This window comes from Tenrec ecaudatus, chromosome 9 (genome assembly GCF_050624435.1).
Source record: "Tenrec ecaudatus isolate mTenEca1 chromosome 9, mTenEca1.hap1, whole genome shotgun sequence".
NCBI classification, from domain to species: domain Eukaryota; kingdom Metazoa; phylum Chordata; class Mammalia; order Afrosoricida; family Tenrecidae; genus Tenrec; species Tenrec ecaudatus.
Window position 1 is genome coordinate 125,866,427 of NC_134538.1, and position 22,130 is coordinate 125,888,556.

A 22,130-nucleotide genomic window follows, 5' to 3' on the forward strand; every position below is an offset into this window, starting at 1 on the left:
GGAAATTGTTTGCATATTTTGGGTCTCTTCCCTTTCCATATAAAGTGAGTAATTACATTTTCCATTTCTTTAAAGAATTAAATTGGGACATGGATTGGAATTTAATTCTATTTATAGATTTCTTTGGATGGTATTGACATTTTCATAATATTAAGCCGTCCTATCCACGAACATGAAATATTCTTCCTCAGCAAATATTTTCATGGATGTGGTAGTTCCATAATCTGTTGTCAACCTAAGGCAATTAAGAGTAAAGGGGTGGAATTGAGCCTGTCAATCAGATCGCAGATTGAGGACCTCATTTGGAGGCGTTATGAAGATAAATAGTTCACTGGAGGCCAGACATATTCTCCCTGTGAGACATTCCTGTTGACAAGCCAACTGGAGCTATGCTGATTGAGCCAGAGCCCTGGAACTGGAGGAGTCATGTAGAGACCCACACCAGTGCTGAGATGCTTCCACCACCACTGGATCCATAAAACTTTCCACCCACTGGCTTATGATCTTCCTTCATTCTACATCATTGAATGTGTTTCATGAGTCTGAAGAGGAATTTACAGACTGGTATCGAGCATATGGGCTAATATAGAACTTATGGACATGATCTGGACTGGGCTGGGATGTTCTCTTGTTATACAATTACTCTTTATATAAAGCTCTTTCTTATACACATATGAATGTCTCTGGATTTGTTTTTCTAGTCAACCCAGACAAGAAAATGGATAAATGCATTAATGGATCAATTATTGAACTTTAGTTTAATAATGTGGGGAGACAAAACTATGATTTACAGTTGATTCCACATTATTTCCATTTACTTCATGTGCACTGGGAGAAAGACTTGGTATCATTAAACAACTCCTTTTACTACATTACCCTTTGGGTTGCTAGTTGCTGTTGTGTAGATTCTGACTTGTGAGCCAATGTGTTCCTGCAGAATTGTTTAAGGATGTGATGTTCTTCTGAGGTTACTCTGTGTGGATTCAAACCACCAATCTTTTGGCAAGCACTTGAGTGCTTAACCATTTGTGCCATCCAGAGATTCAATTTTTTTTGGATGCAAAAGGATAAAGCAACTAACCTACCATTAGTCTTTTGAATATAAGAATATGCATAAAGCAAGCAATCATTATAATTATTCAAATATAGAGTTGAAAAGAATATTAGAATAATTATACATAATAAATTACCCCAACTCTATGAAATTTAATCCCTAAAGATACTTTCTAGGGTTTTTTCAATCACCCCCTCGCCACCCCCATACAATTAATGATAATTGGATTACATGATTTCTAAGGAAATCCTAGATGGTGAGATTTGATAATTAATATTTACATTTTACCACCTTTTAAAAAAGGTGGTACATTTTACCATTCTTTTTAAAAAGAGAAATGAATTAAAATACACAATAAAATGATGAAATATGTCTAATAAATGAAGAGACGGTGAGAAGAGATGCAGTAAGAGAGCCTTCTCTTAAGTACAGGCAGAGGCTAAGAGAAGAGTACGGTACGGTGAGTTTAAGATGCATGAAAACTATGTGACCTTTAATGGTGTCCAAAAGCTAAGGGGGAAATGTAGAAAACTAAAACAAATAATTACGTTCGTTGGAGAGACTACGTTCTCTTGGCCTTTAATAAAATTCCCCAAAGGAAAATATGGAGAAGGGCATATAAGGATTCTACTTTAAGGAGTGTTCATAAGGTATCTGGCAATAAAATAAACATTTTAGCAGAAATCCCCGCAGTCTCTGCAGGACTGGAATGTTACCACTACTAATTCTTACTGTGTCTTTGCTTAGTGCCAGGCACTGGGCTAAGACACATATAACCTCATTTCATCTTTAAAAATCAACTTGAAATAGCATTTGTATACCATAGAATTTACCCATTGAATTAATATCTTCACAAATATCTGCAACCATGACTAAGACAACTATAGAATGTTTTTAATGGTGAAAAAGATATCCTGTATTCTTTATTGACCATCCTACCCCCTCCAGTCACACTCCCAGTCCAAAGCAACCTTGAATCTACCCTCTGCCCCTCGAGATTTCCCTCCTCTAGACTTCAAGATGATTGACGCCACATAACATGTGGACTTCTATGACTGCTTCTTTCCCTCAGCATAAGATTTTCAAGGTTCACTGAAGTTGTAGTATATAGCAGTAGGTCATTCCTTTCCATGGCTGAATAATACTACATTGTATGGTCTATCAAGGAGCCCTTGTGGCATGTTCGTTAAGTGGTGGACTGCTAACCAAAGGTCAGCAGTTTGAACCTACCAACCACACTGTCGGAGAAACACGTGGCCTTTTGCTTTCATAAAGATTTCATGAAAACATTCCGCCTTGGGAACTCTATGGAGCACTTCGACTCCATCCTACAAGGTCACTTTGAGTGATGACCAACTCGATGGCAGTGGGTTGGTTCCAGGTTTTTACAGATATACCACACTTTGTTTATACATTCTTCCATTGATGGACATCATTTAATCTTTACAACACTCCTAGTAGTAAACTCTTTTACAGATAAAGAGACTGAAGCTTAGATTTAATAAACTGCTCAAGACACTGCTGAAAGTGTGCAAATATTGCAACACCCCCTGTCAGAATGGCCACAAGGAAGAGAAGAGCCAGTCGGGGTGCAGTATAATATCAATGAAACATACAACCTTCCTCTTCAATGCTTCCTAGCCTCCCCCCACCCGCCCCCCTCCCCCCACTCTTACTACCTTTATCTCAATTCTATCCTACAAATCTGGCTAGACCAGAACATGTATATTACTACAGAGAGGAGCTCACAACACAGGAAATCCAGAACAGATAAACCCGTGGGGACCAATAACGGGAGGGATGATACTAGGAGGGTAAGGGTTGGGGTGGAGGAAAGATAAGGGTAAGTGTTCACAATGATGGACATATGGCCCCATCCCAGGGGGACAAAGCAGAAAAGTGGGTGAAATGAGACAGCAGTTGGTGTAAGACATGAAAAAAAGGAGAAGAATGATTTATAAATTATCAAGGGGCCATGGTAAAGGGAAGGTGGGGAGGGAGGGAGAAAAATGGGGATCTGATGCCAGGGGCTCAAGTAGAAAGAAAATGTTTTGAAAAAGATGATGACAATATATGTAGAGATGTGTTTGACAAAATGGTTATATGTATGGATTGTGATAAAAGCTGTAAGAGCCCCCAGTAAAATGATTTAAAACAAAAGTTATCTACCCCAAACACCAAGCCATTCTTCACCAGACGCCTGGGTGTAAGCATTTGCTCTTCCACTTCCTGGCTTCTACTTAGAGCAAGTAACTCAACCTCTCCTTATTTATAAAATGAGTGAGGTCTGACTATCCACTTCATAAGACTGTTGAGAGGATAAAATTACTTAAGTATTTACAAATTCATTCCAATCACCAGTTACTATCAATGTATCTTGATTACATGCTTGATCACTTTCAGATTGCAGAAGTCACAGGGAAAGTGGGACCAGACTTCAACCCAGTGCCGCCAGGTGTGAATGCAAAATCCCAGCGTGGAGTAGGGAACCAGTGGAGAGGTCTGGGCGGCTGGCCCCAGCACCAAAAATTAAGTGGATTCCTGCCCCTCCCCCAGAAGAATTTGTTTCAAAGGACGACATTGATTCTGCAGCTCCGGGAGATGGATATATCTGATCAGAGCACATGGGAGCAGATGAAGGGAAAGGAGGAGAGAGTGGAGCACAGCCTGGCCCACCAGGCCATGAGGATGATGTTCCTGATTAGAGCAGCCAGTCCACAGAGAGAACAACATGGCTGGCCCCACTATGAGACATGATATCCTTCAGTTACCAAGGGCGATACAGGGGACAGCATTGGAGACACAGTGTGGAAATTGCACCAGACCTGATCCCACCACACCGAGGCAAAGCACTGGGGGAGTGCAGTGGAACAGCAAGGGAATGGAGTGGCAAGGGCCCCAGGGAATGCTGAAAGTGGACTTTGGGGACAGGGTATGGTGCCCCAACAGACTGGACTGGAAAACACACCTAAAGGCCAACAAATGACCCTTGAACTAACTACAAGCTTTTCTTTCTTGATGTGTTTTGTTTTCTTCTTTGTCAGTGGTTTGTTGTTGTTTTGTTGTCTGGTTGTATATTGTTGCTTTGTTTTCCTCTGTCTTGTTTTCGTGCATGTTATTGTCTCCACAGGTCTGTCTAAATAAGACAGGTTGGATGAACTATCTGGAGGAAAAACAACCGGACCGACAGTTCTGGGGGGACTTGGGATAGGGGGAGGTGGGGGTAAGGAAGTGGTGTTAACAAACACAGGGACAAGGGAACAACATGGGACCCAAAATGGTAGTGAGGTGGGAGTGGCAGGCCTGGTAGGGAATGATCAAGGGTAAGGTTATGTAAAGAAGAGGTATAGCTGTAACCAAGGTGGGGATGGAGCATGGTAGTAGGGCAGGAGGAAAGTCAAGAGGGATGGAGGAAAGAGCTAGGAGTCAAAGGCATTTATAGAGGTCTAGACAAAGACATGTATATGCAAATATATATATGAGGATGGGAAAATAGATTTATCTGTCTATATTTATAGGTTTAGTATTAAGGTGGCAGAAGGACCTTGGGCCTCTACTCAAGCACTCCCTCAATGCATGAATACTTTCTTTTATTAAATTGGCACTCTACAATGCTCACCCTCCAGATACAACTGCTGAAGCCAAAGCGGGTGAACAAGTAAATGTGGTGAAGAAAGCTGATGGTGCCTGGATATCAAAAGAGATAGTGTCTGGGGTCTTAAAGGCTTGAAGATAAACAAGCAGCCATGTAGCTCAGAAGCAACAAAGCCTGCATGGAAGAAGCACACCGGCCTGTGCGATCACGAGGTGCCAAAGGGACCAGATATAAGGCATCATGCAACTATATATATACCATAGTGAATGAAGGGGGAAGTGCAGAGTGGAGACCCAAAGCCCATTTGTCGGCCAATGGAGATCCCCTCAGAGAGGGGTTTAGGAGAGGAGATGGGTCAATCAGGGTGCGATGTAGTACTGATGAAAGACACAGCTTTCCCCCATATCCTGGATGCTTCCTCCCCACAGCTGCCATGATCCAAATTCTACCTTGCAGGGTTGGATAGGGCAGAGGTTGTACACTGGTGCATATGGGGGCTGGAGGTACAGGGAATCCAGGGTGGATGATACCTTGAGGACCAGCGGTGTGAGGGGCGATGCTGGGAGAGTGGAGGGTGAGTGGGTTGGAAAGGGGGAACCGATTGCAAGGATCCACATGTAACCTCCTCCCTGGGAGACGGATGGCAGAGAAGTGGGAGAAGGGAGACTCCAGATAGGGCAAGATATGACAAAATAACAATCTATAAATTATCAAGTGCCCATGAGGGAGGGGGGAGCGTAGAGGGAGGGGAAAAAAAGAGGACCTGATGCAAAGGGCTTAAGTGGAGAGTAAATGCTTTGAAAACAATTAGGGCAAAGAATGTACAGATGTGCTTTATACAATTGATGTATGTATATGTATGGATTGTGATAAGAGTTGTATGAGCCCCTAATAAAATGTAAAAAAAAAAGCTCCAATTTTTTTCTTCCTTGGTGTTAATAGCTGGTGCCTACATTGGAATAATAGTCATCAAAGTAGTCTCCTTGAAGGAGAACTAGAAAAAACACAGCGACTAGGTGATTCCTGCTTCTTGGGACTGGATCTAGACTCCATAGGTATCGCCCTTAGCTTCCAGCACAGACTTGGAGCGGCAAAGGAGACTTTTATAAACATTCCTATTGAACTGTAGGTCCACACTGGTTTCAGAGCTGCCCACATGTCCTTTAAAGAACTCTACACTATGAAGCTTTTCTTTTGCTTCATTACCTATCTCCTTGCTCGCAATCTTGCAAAACCAAAAATCAATCACTATACTTCGTTTGTTGCAGCCAACCATCAAGAATATATATTCTGAAAGAAGGCTGATTTATTATATCTGACTGTCAGCCTCAGGTAGGTGGAGTTGAAGTGCGTCCGTGGTTTGCTTTCTTGTATGTGATGGATGTTTCATCCCAGTGACAAAGTACATCCGGCACTGCTAGTATTCCGTAACCAAAACAACTAAATGTCACAGCCCTCTGGAGAGAAAAGGCACCCATCCAAATGCAGGGAGCTCAGCCTGCCAACTGCCCAGCTCCAAAGGCATGGGGATAACAAGTTATGCTGACATATTTTGACAATTAAGAATAATTATCTGTTCAGTGGCCTTCATATTTTATCAACAAGGGCTCTTCTTGTCAAATTACTTTTAATCAGCAACATTGACTTGTATAAATTCCCTTGAGTCTAGACTATCTTGAGAAGGGAGGCAGAGGGAAAAGCGACAGTGATACATTTAGTTAAGGGCTAGCACAAGACAGCAGATGTAAGAAGACACATCAACTCTAGTTTATCAGAAAAAAATCTAAAGAAATTCATGAACTAAATATCAAAGTTAACAAATTTAATTCATTCCCAAAGTTAACAGGTTTAGTACTTTGGTTCTCGACTGCTGATGAGCTGGTCAGGATGGATGCTCTACTATCCTCATTCGCTCCTTACCCCCAGGTCCTATCCTCTCTATTTTGATGGTAACTGTCTCTGGAGCTGAAGTCCAAGTAGTTTCTTTATGTTCTCAGAACACCAATGCTACCAAGCACCTGGCAGATAAATGAGAAGCAGATAGCTTGCCTGTAGGCAACATTTGTGATTATTTATTCATTTCGTGTGATTATTTCATTAACTAGCCTCCCCCCTTGACTATAAACTATGAGAGGAATGGTGTTCAACCATTGTGTCTTCCAGTCTAGATCAGTGTGCCTGTCTCACAGTAAGGGATCAGAGGGTATTTACTGAATCCATCATTTAATCAATCCCTCTTTATTCTGCTCATAATAATTCTGCACCAACACGCTAGAAACCTGTCTTAAATATTATTTTCTACCTGCTCAGATACCCACCAGGGCCAGTTCCAGTCTATCCTATATGGTTGCTATGAATCAGTATTGACTCTTAAGACAGAGAGAGATCAACTCAGAAGTTTTTTCTTTTACCACTTTTCATCTGAAATGTTTGGACTTTTAGTCCATTATAGGTAAACCGAGGAGTTCTGATGTCACCGTGGTTATGAGTTGGGTTTTTAACTGCAAAGTCAGCAGTTCAAAACCACCCACTGCTCTACCAGAGAGATACCCGGTTTTCTACTCCTGTGACAAGTTACAGTCTCAGAAACTCAGAGAGGCAGTTCTGCTCTGTCCTGCAGTGAGTGTCACCATGAGTCGGAATCCACTTGATGGCAGTGAGCTTGGGATTTATAGTTTTACTAACCCTTCTTTGTCCCATGTTTCTCACCATTTGTTCCCCCCTCACTTGTATCTGACTCCCCTGGGGTTATATGAACATGCAGAGCTGCCCACAGACCCGCTCCAGAGCCAATGAATCTGAGTACCTCTGGCTAGGGCTAAGACTCGGAATATCTCTGTGTTTGTAGGAAGCACAACTACAAGAGTTTCCCACACATTGAAGTTTGAGAACAAATACTCTAACATTCAAGAGTGGAACTATGAGAGCATATATTTTGACTTCTAAACAATTTCTACACAAACTTCTAGAACAAAGCTGTTTGTAAATAGAAAATTGACTTTACCAGGCACCAAAAAAGGATCAATTATTTTTTCTCCTGTAAATAAGTAAAACCCAAACCAAAAAGCCAAAATATGTAAGGCTTAACCTTGAAGACCATCTGGAACAATAAGCAGTCGTTTCACTGTGATACATGACACAGTGGGCAAAGTGCATCTGGTCAGAAGTAACACCTGAATATAAATTTCCATAAATAGTCAAACTATTTTTATTTTTAAATAGTCAAACTATTTTCATTTTTTCTTTGCAATTAGGGGCTTAAAACTTATTTTTCTATTGGCTTAAAAACACTGATAAACAAATTGAGTTTCCAGTGAGGAGGAAAATGGACTCCTACCTACTTCTCCTTAGTACCTTTCCAGGCTCCTTGCCAAAAAGACCTTTTCGAACATTACCTTTTGAAGAACCAGAGACAGCTTCACACTTTGTCACAGATGCAGGTAGCAGATACTTTTTAGCTAGAGAAACAGAAAGAGAAGTTCCCAAATACTACGTTTCTCTTATTGTCAGCAATTGGATGTCTGTCTACTGGACTCATATATCTAAGTAAACAGTAGGAAATACTTGAGAGTATAGAATTGATAAAACTTCCAAACTCAATGCCAGTTTAGACTCGTAGCCACTACATATAGGCTTCCAAAGCTTTGTAAAATGTCATGGTACCTTTTGGAGGGTGGGTATGAAAGGGAGGAGATAAATTAGTTTTAAGAATTGGATAGTCCTCGTTTTATGAAAGCATATGATTAAATAATAGCTAACAATATAAAAAAATGTCATGGTACCGATAGCCTCATCTTTCACCTGAGAAGTGGCTGGTGGGTTTGACATCCCAAGCTTGCAGTTAGCAGTCCAAGGTTTACCCAACAAAACCACCAGGGCTCCTTGAGAGTGTAGAGTAAGAAGGGAGTCAAAATGCTTAGGCAAGGTGCTGAAATGACGTGAAGTGAGCTCTTTTCTTCTCCCTTTTGGTGGTTGTGGGGTAACTGAATAGGCAAGAGAACGCAGGTACCCGGCACCCCACCCCTCTGAACCGTCCTTCTGGGGCATCCTCTACTTTCCAGAATCACCAGCTACTGATTGATATACTTATTTATGTGTCTACCTTCTGGACCCAAGCTAGAAACTCTGGTGAACAGGCACGGGTTCCTGATTTTAAAGGAGACCCAACACCTGTAGCACAGTGAGTGTCTGGCTTACCTACGTCCTGGAAGGTGATTCCAAGTTGAACTATTAAGGACGGTAGGAAAAATGCCCTGGCTTGGAAGATGCAGGACTACTGGGGACTAAATATTTTACATTTGCAATCCTTGTCTGTGAAAGATTGTTGAGAAATTACCCACAACATATGCATATTCATGTTTTTTACTAATTACTTGCATGTGTTATTTTAGTTAAAAATTTTGAACATAAGGGACTTACAAAGACTTGTTAGTTTCTGTATGACAAAGATATGCATTGTAAATAATGGGATAAGAATAAATAAAAATGTAATTCCCATCCCGCCCCACCCCCCATGTGCTCCCATTTTACTTATTGCAGCCAGCTGTGGAGACCACAGCTGCAGAGAGTTGTGTCTATTCTCCTGCTAAGGAACTAGATGCAAAGCACTGCTGCGGCAGGCTGGGGCATGGCTGCTGTCCTAGGGCCACCTCACTGACTCTCCCTTCCTGGTCTCTGGGAAGCTCTGAAATCCTCGGAGATCGATTTGCTTTCAACAATTTGCACCAGAACCATCAGAATGAGACAACCCGTTTTCCTTAGATCCAATTCTTCATCAACAAAAGAAGCCTGTTAATAGTTCCCTGTAGACAAAGAAAGGCTCTGTTCTTCAGGACTTTGAGTCCAGGATTGTCCTTTGGTGTGAGGAGCTCTGGTGGAGCGGTGGGGAAAGCACTCAGCTGCTAGCACAAAAGTCAGTAGTTCGTTCAAATCCACCTGCCACTCTGTGGGAGAAAGACCTGCTGGTCTGCTTCCAGGAGGGTGACAGCCTGAAACACCCGCGGAGGAAGTTCTACTCCATCTTATAGCACTGCTGTGAGCGAGGCCCAATCAACTCTCGGAGGGAGGGGGTGATGTCGTAGGGGTGGGAAAGCCACCTCATATTCTTCATCTTCAGCATTAGTATAACAAAACATAATCTCATAAACTCATCCTGTTACGGGTACTTCAAGAAGGCAAGCAAGGAACTTTAGCCTCAGGCAGCACTGGACAGGGCCCAGGCACCACTGCGAAGTGCCCACTTCCCCTATGATTGGCACCATAATTCACCAAAAGATAAAAATCATGTGTTCCTTTTACTACTCCATGAGGGACCATGGAGCTACGTGCAGGACAGACCACAGAACGTGGTTCGGCTGGTACCATTCTGCTAGCTCACAGTCACTTGGGTGGCTATAGCTGTGCCTTCATTGGCTACTTTCAATGAAGCCCAGGGAGCCGACAGAGCTTAAAGAACAAAAGGAACTTGGTCCTCAGAAGACCTGTGCTGTGATAGATGCCACGACTCTCATTACTCATACGAACAAGGACCAGAGACCCAGCAGTGAAGGTTTAGTTGGTAATGCTAAATAAATTGGCCTAGCTTCATGATCCAGACAGGCTGACAGGAGCGCGGATACTGTGACAAGCATGACGGCACTCTGTCATGTGAATGATGAGGGAGTACAAAGGGGAGCCAGGAGGCCTTCCTTGTGTTCAAGGAAACTTAATCTGCTCAGGAGTTCCCTCAGCAAAGGCATCTGCCCAACCGTGCTTCCTCTGCAGGCTCCACCCTTCTCCATTCCTTCTGTATTTTCCATCGGAGAACCCAAGACCTACATTTTTTTTTTTGGAGTGGGGGATTCTCATAGGAAAACAACTTTGTCTGGATGTGAAAATTGTATTTATTCCCTAAAGAAAAAGTTCACATCCTACAGAAGAATACCAAAGGCCAGGCCATGCCAGGCAGAGAACTGATCCCTATTAGTTAGGTCTCTTGTGTGGCAGTCCTCGTTAAATACGCTGGAATCATTTCCTTGTACGAGAAGTTTGGTGAAAGGGCAAGTGGCCATTGTCTTCCTTGTTTTATCAAGCGTGCTATTCCATCCAGTGACATGGCACCAAGGCACGCTTACTCTAGAGCTCCGTATGGAGAATTGCATTGACTTGCTGACATCTACATGGCTGTTCTTTTGTGATCTTTCAGTAGCTGCAGTTTGATCCTTCATGCAGGCTCAGTGATACTAATTTTGAGCTATTAGGTGTATATCCTTTCAGATTTCTATTCCATGTATTCATAAATTTAGACGCATACATGTGACCACACTGTACATTCTGGTCTGACATTTCCTCTCCTCAACTCCTCTTTCTGAGAAAATGTAACATGAATCTGGTTACCTCAAGTCCATGACACTGGTGAGGTCAAAGTCAAAGGGAATGCCCACAGAAGTGCCTGTCTGGGGGATCCTCCTTGTGCTTCTGTCTTGGGGTGGTGAAGCGGACCCTGGGGTTGAGTTAGGCATCCTGGTCTTTCTCTCTCCTTCTCTGACTTGATGCCCCAGTATGCTAGTTGTTTGGATCACAGGTTTTACTTTTTCACATTGATGTCTTTAATTCCCTGGAGATTGTTTTCAGTTATGATATGAGATCCCATCCTTTCCTTACTATTCTGGGATGTCTCCTCTATCCCATGGCATGTTCCCACATATGAGGGAACTTCAAAAGGGTTGGCGATGGATTGTGGTAGCAATGGTACTATTCTGCTTGACATGATTGAAATATGGAATGATAGTTCATATGTATCAAATCCCAGCTAATAAAAAGGTACAAAAACATCATCATAGGATAGACTTGCATAATAATAAATAGTTACTTTTCAACTTTTCAAATAGAGATGTTATTAGAAAACTCAGTACAAAATGACAGAAGAGTCAAATGACCAGGGCAGCATTTACAATGAAACGGAGAGTGAGGCTGAGATTGATTTTTCATCTCAATCTTTCTCACTGTTGGTTTTCAGTCATAAGCACATGTTTGATTAGAGTATTTTATACTGTACTAATTAGTGTTTGGTTAATTTTTTATACAAATAAAAACACTTATTATGTATTGAAAAACATAAAGAAAGAAAAAAGTTTGTGGAAAAGTTGAATTTAAAGGTAATGGAAAAAACAAAACAAATGAAAATGATCATGGATTTTTCCCACTAATGTTGTGAAACTCCCGTCTATGTGTTTATCTGTTTCTCAGCTCTCTATTTTGTTATTCTAGTCTAATTACAGGTACATTATTTTTTAAATATGGTTACAAGATGTCTTAATATCTGGCAGCAGAAATCCTCCTGCTATTGGCTTTCTGTACCAGCTGTAACAAATCCTCACACACTGGATGGTTTATCCAGTATACACGGGTTCTCTCATGGGTTTGGTGGTTGGAAATCCACTTCACTGGTAGCAGTGCAGCCACGCTACCTTGGGCGGCTCCAGGGGAGAATCTGTTTCTAGAACTATGCTCCATGCATTCTTTGTCTCGTGGCACATCACCTCTAAACCCATAATGCAGCATATCGCTCCAGTTGGTATATTGACTTTGGTCTCTGTTCAAAAGGGTGTTTGACCTTCTCTGACTTCACAGGGAGAAGAGGGTATCAATATCATCAGCATCAATCATCCAAGGTTGATTCTTATGAGGCAGAGATCATACATTCCTCTATCTTCCAATTTTTTACCAATGTTGGCACCGGTCACCACTTCCACAACACTCTACTTCTCTGTTGGGTTCAATAATTCATTGCAACTCAGGCCATACTTACAGTTATGGGGCTTATGAAGGAAGGAATAGGTTACAATTCAGGGTCACAAATGACTCAAGACACAGTTCTTCCATCAGGACAACCTCTTCCCAGCCATGCCCAAAGGCATGCCTTTCTCTAAGCATCAGGCCTATGGCTAACGTCTACTCTGAACAGGCAACTATTGCAAAGCTCTTCTAGCACTCCTGATTAAGTACCCAGAGGCACCCCACTCCACCAGTGAGCCTCCTGCCCAAACATGCTTAGCTTTCTTTCTCTGAGCGCTGGGGCGCCCTTGCTCTGTCAGGGTTCTTCTGCCTCTGCTGTCAACATTCCTCTGCTGTGGCTTCTCAATGCCTATTGCCAGCGTTACAACTCTCTTTCTCCTGGATTAAGGAGACTTCAGTTTCAGAAACTCCAGGTCCAAAAGCTTTGCTCAGCTCCTGGTTCTTCTTTCTTGACACTGAGGTTCTCTTCTGCTTCGGAGATAGCTCATTTTAAGCCTAATGGGATGGCAAACCTGATCAATTCTCACGGTAGGGTGCAATACACCTTGTTTGCACAGTTCCATCCTGATAACGGTGCCATGGATGTTATTTACATTATTTATTTTTAATCATTTTTATTAGCGGCTCATACAACTCATATCACAATCCATACATACATCAATTGCGTAAAGCACATTTGTACACTCATTTCCCTCAGCATTCTCAAAACATTTGCTCTCCATGTTACTTACATTATCACCAATCTATTCAAGCCCTTTAATGGCGCATAAACACCTCACATTTGCATAGTTATATCCAGTCACCCGTGGAAGCCTCAAAGACCATGGCTAGAAGAGACATGTTAAGTAGTTAAGGGCACCCCAGGCTCCAGTAAAATCTCCTGTTTCGTTATAAGAATGCTTGTGGTTACCTGCAGGATCCACATGATAATCTCCCCTTTTATGAGACCCTTAATTAATCACATCTGCAGAGTGTTTTCCATCCTCTGAGGTAGCATTCACTGTTCTCAGGGATGCTGTGGACATGCTTGGGCCCATTACTCAGTCTACCATACCTCCTCTTTATGTTTTGTAGAATTAATTTAGCTAATTGTGGACTTTTATTTTTTCTTTTGTATTTTAGAAACATTTTATCAGGTTCTTTGCCTCCTCTTGGTCTTCTAAATAAAAGAAATAAACTATGGCCCCCTCCATTGTTTCCTTTCCATACAGATGTGTCTTCTGACCAAGACCCCTCGCACCTCTTCAGCTCAAAGCAAGGGCCAACCTGACTTAAGCTCTCCCACAGTGACCAAGCAGCTTGACTATGACCTGGAGACCATTGAGAACCAAGCAGAAGCCGCTCTCACCAACTTTGCCAAGTACCTCTCAGCCTTCCAAGGTTTCAGGAAGAAACCTTGCGCCTGGCCATGCAGATGGAAGAGCAGGCCAGCAAACAAATCAGCAAGAACTAGCCCCAGTGATGACTACAAATGAATCTTAAAGTAATGGAAGTCTCCCACAAACTTTTTGAAGCCCCCTTGTATATCTGTCACACAACTTTTGCCTGTTCAATTATTTACAGGTGTAAGCCTTATTGACAGCAATTAAAAGAATCTGTTTGCAAGCGTACTATTCCATGATCCATATAGTTTTCCCATCCTCGCTATCCTCCACCCGCCACTTTCTGTATACTGACCTTCGTAACCACTAAGAAACTTTGATATATACAAATGCATAAATCAACGATGATGTTAAAGATTCTTTTGAGAGTCAAAATTTAAGATAGTAAAATGTTTCATCTTTTTAAGATGGAAATTGTTTAATCCAGTATATGTGGCCCATCTCTTCATATACTCAGTTCTTCATTTATCCTTTTGGTTGCATTTTTAATATCTAATAGTCTATCAAGGAATCCTGGTGGCTAAAATGCTTGGTTGCTCACCAAAGGTCAACCATTTGAAGCCACGCCCTGTGTCTCTGCTTCCGTGAGATTTATAGCCTTGGAAACCTTATTGGGCAGCTCTACTCTACAAATCAGTACTGACTCAGTAGAAATGTGGTGGTTTTTAAAAATTAATAGTCTATCAGTTAGGATTTGGCTAAGAAAATAAAAATTAGTCTGGATAGCTCAAGTAGGAAGTACATCCAGAGATTCAGAAGTCTAGAACACTTGCAAGGGCAGGGTTTAGAAGACCAGGCATAAACTTCTTCTGGCCTTCAGAAAACCTGAGGGGGCAGGAAGGAGTCTTGCGAAATGCAGGCACCTTGGAAATGATGGTGGGAGCTACCAGAGGCAACCTCAGTTACCTGCAGTGCCCACATGTGGCCACCCTGAAGCACTGCACACACACCACTCTCCACCCTTCTATCCACACAGTTTGTCAGCGAACAATGGCTTTTCTCCGATTTCTCCTCCCAAAGTCTTGCAAGTTCTAGCAAGATATAACCCAAGACTCTTATGGCAAGAGTCAGGAATGATTCTAAGCAGAAAAACAACTCAGTACAAAAGACAAAAAGAAAGCACTCAATAAATATTGATTGATTTGTGGTGAGTTAAAATTTAAAACACAGTATCAAAATTATTCTAGGTATGATTTAAAGAAGCACAGGTTAGCAGACTCAGTGATATGGCCTCTCATTTCATTTGGAAGCGTTTCAGAAATTTTGACATTTGCAGAGGCTTACTTAAAAACAGGATGAATTTCTTCACATGGAACACTGGTCATCCCTGGTCAGACCCTTATTGCAGAACTAGCCAGTAAGGCCACCACAATTTAAGAGGGGCATGAAGAATTTAATGAGGGTTTAGGCAGCAGTAACAAAACTATGTTTCATAATTATATGTACTTATTATGTATATATACACACATACATACCTGTATATTAATAATTCTGTCTCTATAGTTTATATGTGAGGGGATTTCGTGTTCATGAAAAAAATTCCCTTATATCTTAACATTTTTTCCACAAACGTCTTGATATGGTAAGGTGGTTCTAACTCATAGTGGCCCTATGAAGCTGAGCATCACCTCTTTCCATCGTGGAGCAGCTGGTGCGCTTGAACTATTGACCTTTTGGTAAGCAGCAAAGTAATTATGCATTGCATCACCAGGGCTCCTCTATCTATTAACCTATACAGACATATATATATGAGTACATGTATATGCATGCACATACATATATACATGTAGATATGTGTGCATAATGTATACAGATAGATACATGGCTGGAAGGATAGACAGAAAAAAAAGTAATGAACAATCCTAAATTATAAGTAGGCTTATTATCTAGAAGATAGCAGGGTCTCCAAAATCTTCTGATCACAAATCCTTATCCTTAGAGATGTAACTATCACACACAGAAGAGAAGTTAAAAAGAGGGGGCAATCCAGAGAAGGTCTATCTTCCCTGAGCAGCACAATGCAACATTTTATATGGTCCCTGAGGCAGACCCACAACAAACCCACTACCGTCACCTTCATTCGGACTCACAGGGACCCTACGGGGTTTCTGAAACTGCATCTTTATGGGGCAGGTAGACCCAGCTTTCTGGTGCGGAGTGAGCCGTGAGTTTGAACTGCTAACCACAGTCCTAGCACGCCATAGCTCCTTAGTGCTTGAGGTGGACGCATCCCGTCTTAGAGAGCGCAGACTCCATCAAGCTGCCACAGCCAGAGATGTCACTGACATTAAGCACTACACGCAGCTCTGGAACAAAGCAATGCCTGGTCCAGATGAGAGTCTTAGAGCCGCATCAAGTCCGTGCATGTACTATCACTGTTGCCAGGAGGGGGCAGAAACGAGTAAAGGAACAGGAAGCCTGACCCTTCCTCCAGACTGAGGACAGGGAGAGCAGCTGGAGAGAGGTGGGGTGCTGTTTCCAGAAGGAATGCTAAATCCAGCCAGAGAACAGCTAAACCCAGAAACAAAGCCCAAGAAACATCAGGCGTCGGGACACAAAGGCAGACTCCAAAAGAGAAACGAAAGAAAGGAACTGGGGAGGGTGGGGGCGGGGAGAGGTTTACAGTGTGATTTCCAAGAAGCCCGAAGCCCAAAGCTAGACTCCAGGAGAGCTTCCTACAACGCCAGATCAAATTTCAGGAGCCAGGCAAGTAGGGTCTGAGCTTCCAAGACTCAGAAGTTTATGAGCCAATTATCTTGAAAATATGCCTGCGAGCAAGAAGACTCTGGAGAGAGCAAGCTGATGTCTTCAGTTTTGTGGTTTCTGCTCCTGAAGACGTCCCTTCCTTTTGGAGCTGGGAGGCATGCGAGGCTGCGGCAAAGACGTTTGGAAATGCTAGAACTCAAAATGCAGGGCGGGACTTTCCGAACCTTGTCTAACAGGAAGCACGGAACCCTCCGTGGGAGGTTTCTGTAATATTTACTTCTAGACGGATGGCAAGGCGTGCCAGTGGTGTGCAGGCCAGGGACTCCGCTGCTCACTGAGAGGCTGGCCATCAAGCCTCCTCCTCGCAAATGTTCTTGGTGTTGTCTGAGGACCTGGTGATCCGCTGCCGTAGTAAAGACTGCGGTGGGGAAAAAATATCCCATGGGGCAGTTCTACAGAGAACCAGGACCTAGAGAGAGGGAGTTCCTAATGGTACAGAATGTTGAAGGTTCAAGTCCACCCAGAAATTCCTTGGAAGAAACACCTGGCGATCTACGTAGAAGCATCCAGCCACTGAAACACTGTGGGAATGGTGTTCTCTGGACTTGTGGCATGAGGAAACCCAAGAGATGCCCAGGATCATGTGGAGGTCTGTGCTCCATAAATACTGCATGGAGCCAGACACAGCCTGCCCTCATAAGAAGCAGCTTCTACAGGGACAATAGCGCATGTACAAAGAAATCAGAAATTACAGCTCATGACAAACTCGTTTTAAAAAGAAAAAGCAGGAGGCAGAATAGTGTGTCCTGAGGAGGGAGAAGAAAGTTGATTCTCTTTTGCAGAATAGTCAGGAGAGAGACTGGTTTGAAGGAAGTAAATCTCTGAAGGAAAAGTACTCAAGGCAGAAGGAATGACAAGTACAACATTCTTGGGGGGGGGGGTATTCTTGGTGAAGTCTGAGGACTTGCAGAGAGACTGGCAAGGTCTGAGCGAGTCAGAAATGTGTAGAAAGTGAGACTTGAGAGACAGGTAGAGGCAGACCTTGAAGGTCATGGTGAGTTTGGACCAGTCTAATCGTGTGAGTGTGTGCGTAGGGGCAGATGACTCTGGTCTTAGTGTCGGGAGTTCCTGACTGCAGAGAAGTGAGGAGACAGCCAGGGTGTACTGAGTTAACTGAGCATAAGAGCCAGCTGTGAAATAAATGCCCAGGACTTCTGGGGAGCCAGTTAAACACAACAATGGTTAAAAATTAAATTATACAGAGTCACAATTAGATACAGTATATTAAAAATAAAAACCATACACCCCAGACCAAAAGGAATTGCTTTTTGAAAGGCAAAACTCAGAGGTGGGCAGGGGCAGGAGAGAAGGATGGATGGAAAGGAGGACTCCAAGGAGGTGGAGGCAGTATGCCGCTGTGTTGAGGAGACTGCGCTCTATGTCACGGAATAAAATGTGTCTAAATTGTGGAATGGAGAAGACTCATTCCACCCAAGCTACACTAACAAGCTAAATAAACAAATAACGCTCATAAGTAATACATCTCACCACTTCCTAATTATTTTCACTACATTCCCCTTATCTATATGCTTAAATGGTGTATCATTTTTAAAAAATCTCTTTAGAGGAAATACTATGTAATGTTCCTCACTCTGAGTCCAGGAACGTCACGTGGGTACCTTGTAACTTACCATAGTGGGAGTACCTACACCACGAAAGTTGGCAAAGACTACAAAGCCGGGCATCTTTCTCCCCGGAGAGCCAGTGGTTAAACATTTATCTGCACACCACTGAAGCAGAAAGACCAACACCATTTACAGCAGGCTGGGTGAGAGGAAAGAGTGATTTGCACCTGGGAGGTTGCAGCAGAATCCCCAGAAAGTGGCAAAGTCCTACTTAAATGTAAAGTCAAATGTAAAGTCAACAAAACTAACTGACGTCAGAGCCCAGGACAGCCATCATGAGTGTGAGTTTAGAGCTAGGTGTCTTTTTTACTTGAGAAAAGATATCATTAACTGGTGCTATAATACAATTAAAGTTTCTTCAGGAACTTTCCTCTCTAGTACTTTTTTTTAAAAACAATTTATTAAGGGCTCATACAACTCTTATCACAATCCAAACATACACATACATCAATTGTATAAAGCACATCTGTACATTCTTTTCCCTAATCATTTTTTTCTCCTCTTTTATTTTTTTACATTTTATTAGGGACTCACAGAACTCTTATCACAATCCATACATATACATACATCAATTGTATAAAGCACATCCATACATTCCCTGCCCCAATCATTCTCAAAGCATTTGCTCTCCACTTAAGCCCTTTGCATCAGGTCCTCTTTATTTTACCCCTCCCTCCCCTTTCCCCCATCACTCATGTGCCCTTGGTAATTTATACATCGTTATTTTGTCATATCTTGCCCTATCCGGAGTCTCCCCTCCCCCCCCCTTCTCTGCTGTCCCTCTCCCAGGGAAGAGGTCACATGTGGATCCTTGTAATCAGTTCCCCCTTTCCAACCCACTCACCCTCCACTCTCCCAGCATTGCCAAGGCTTTTAAGATAGACATCTATTCTACGTAAAAGCAAAACCCACAATATTTCAGTTGATAGAAAATCTGGATCAGGGCTTTAAACTGGTTCAAACCAATTCATTATGGCTGATAAAGCAAAATTGGAACAAACCTGGATTTTCCAAATTTGGGTGAAATGCAACAATAGACAGAACGGGGGAAATGATGCGTTGAGGTCCTTGCTTAGACTCTGGGAAGAGGCATAGTGAGCCCTTTAAGCAGCCTGATACGTGACGCTAGATTATTGCCAGGGCACACATTCACAGTGTTGTGATCAACTGACACCAGGGAGCAGGGCACCATTGTTTCCAACCCTGCTGACCAAGAGATTCGGTCGCTATGAAACCCTACCAGGCTCTAATTTTCTAGTAAGAACCTTCATTTTTCTGTGCTGGTTATCATTTAAATTCACACGCATTTTATGAACTTGGGACTATTCTAGTTTTGCTTCACTGGCTATGACTGAAGAACCAGGCCACTTTCTACACTGAATATTGCTACTATATAAAGTTACGGTTGGTCCTCATTTCCCCAGCACTGAGCACAGGATACGGCACATAGTAGGTATTGTGAAACCAGGCTTCTCGACTAGACTTTATCGTGTGTATTTTGGGATTTACATTTGTTTGGGGAACATCACTAAAATCCATAGCTATTTCATCTTGATCTAGCCATAAATGTTTATTCACTTAAAGGCTGTTGCTGAGGTAAATGGAGTCACTTAATGAAGCATGGAGCTTGCTCCCAAACTACTATACTTACTGGAAGTGATGGTTGCTATCATGTTGATTCTGAGTCATCGGGGCCCCAGGTGTGTCAGAGGAGAATTGTGCTCCTTAGGGATTTTAATAGCAGATTGTTCAGAATTGGATCACTAGGCATTTCTTGAGAGGTGCTTCCAGGTAAACCTGAACCACCAATGTTTCAGTTAGCAGCTGAGCACGCTACCCATTGATGCCATTTCTACTCCAAGCAGAGCTTTTACGACACAGTAAGTTTAAAAGAAATTTGGCCTCCCCCCAGAAGAATTTATTTCAAAGGACGGCACTGAATCTGCAGCTCTGGGACAGGGACATATCTGATCAGAGCACACAGGAACAAATGAAGGGGGAGGAGGAGAGTGTGGAGCACATCCTGGCCCACCAAGCCTTGAGGACGATGGTCCTGATTAGAGCAGCCAGTCCATAGAGAGGACCACATGGCCAGCCCCATTATTAGACATGATGTCCCTCACTGACCCATAGCCCTACAGAGGACAACACCAGAGACACAGTGTGGTAATCCCTGCCACACCGAGGCAAAATACTAAGGGTGTACAACAGAACAGCAAGGGAACAGAGCGGCGAGGTCCCCAGGGAATGCCCAAGGTGGACTTTGGGGCCAGGGCATGGTGCCCCAACAGACAGGACTGGAAAACACTCCTAAGGGCCAACAAACAGTCCTTGCTTGTGGGGTTTTTTTTTGGTCAATGGTTTGTTGTTGTTATTTTGCTGTATATTACTGCTTGGTTTTGCATGTTATTATGTTCACGGGTCTGTCTAAATAATATAGGCTGGATGAACAATCTGGAGGAGAAAACAACGGGACTGACAGTTCTGGGGAGACTTGGGAGAGGGGGAAGAAAGGGGAAAGGTAGTGGTGTTTACAAATGCAGGGACAAGAGAACAAGTGATCCAAATAGGTGGTAATGAGGGTGTAGGAGGCCTGGTAGGGTGTGATCAAGGTTAATGTTACCAACAGGAATTACTGAAACCCAGATGAAGACTGAGCATGATGATGGTGAGACAAGAGGAAAGTTAAAGGAAATAGAGGAAATAAATAGATGAAAGAGCTGGGAGGTAAAGGGCATTAATAGAGGTCTAAATAAAGGCATGTACATATGTAAATATATTTATATATGAGGATGGGGAAATAGATCTATGTGCATATATTTATAGGTTTAGTATTAAGGTAGCAGAAGGACATTCAAGTACTCTCTCAATGCAAGAATACTTTGTTCTATTAAACTGGCATGCTATGATGCTCACCTCCCTGACACAATCGATTAAGACAAAGCAGGTGCATAAGCAAATATGGTGAAGAAAGGTGATGGTTCCCTGCTATCAAAAGATATAGCCTCTGGGGTCTTAAAGGCTTGAAGGTAAACAAGCAGCCATCTAGCTCAGAAGCAACTAAGCCCATGTGGAAGTAGCACATCAGCCCAACTGATCACGGAGTGCAGAAGGGATCAGTTATCAGGCATCAATGAACATGCCTTCATGGCATAGTGGTTACAAGATGGGCTGTAATAACAAGGTCAGCAGTTTGAAACCCGCAGCAGCTTTGGGGAGAAAGATGAGACATTCTACTCTCATAAACCAACAGGGGTAGTTCTACCTGGTCCTCTGAGGTTGCTATGAGTTGGAATTAACTTGATGGCAAGGAATTTTGAGTTCGAGTTAGACTCTCCCTAGTACTCAAAGAGACCTCTTTGCTCTTTTCCACTCTGTGTAAGTCGGTGGCAGCAGATTTCCTCCGTACAATACCTCATTTGATTTCATGATTTCATGCTTCCATCAGCATTGACTGTGGATTCAAGTAAAAGGAAATCACTGGCAACTTCTATTTTCTCTCCCTTTATTATGATGTTGTTTTGGGGTCCAGGTGTGAGGACATTTGCTGGCTCTACATTAGTTGCAATCCATACTGAAAGCTGTAACCTTTGATCTTCATCTGTGCTTTGAGCCCCTTGGTATTTAGTCAGCAAGATTGCATCATTTGTCTCCCATACGTGGTCAATGAATCTTCTTCCAATACTGATGCTGAGTTCTTCAGATCACCCAGTTTCTTGGGCCACTTGTTCAACACACAGATTGAATGTGTATGGTGAAACGATATAAACCTAATATGCACCTTTCCTGATTTTAAACAATGCAGCATACACTGCTCCATTCAAACGACTGCCTTTTTGCTATGGATGGCAATGCAAGCCCCAAATCCATTTGTAACACACACACACACACACACACACACACACACACACACACACACACACACAGGTTCA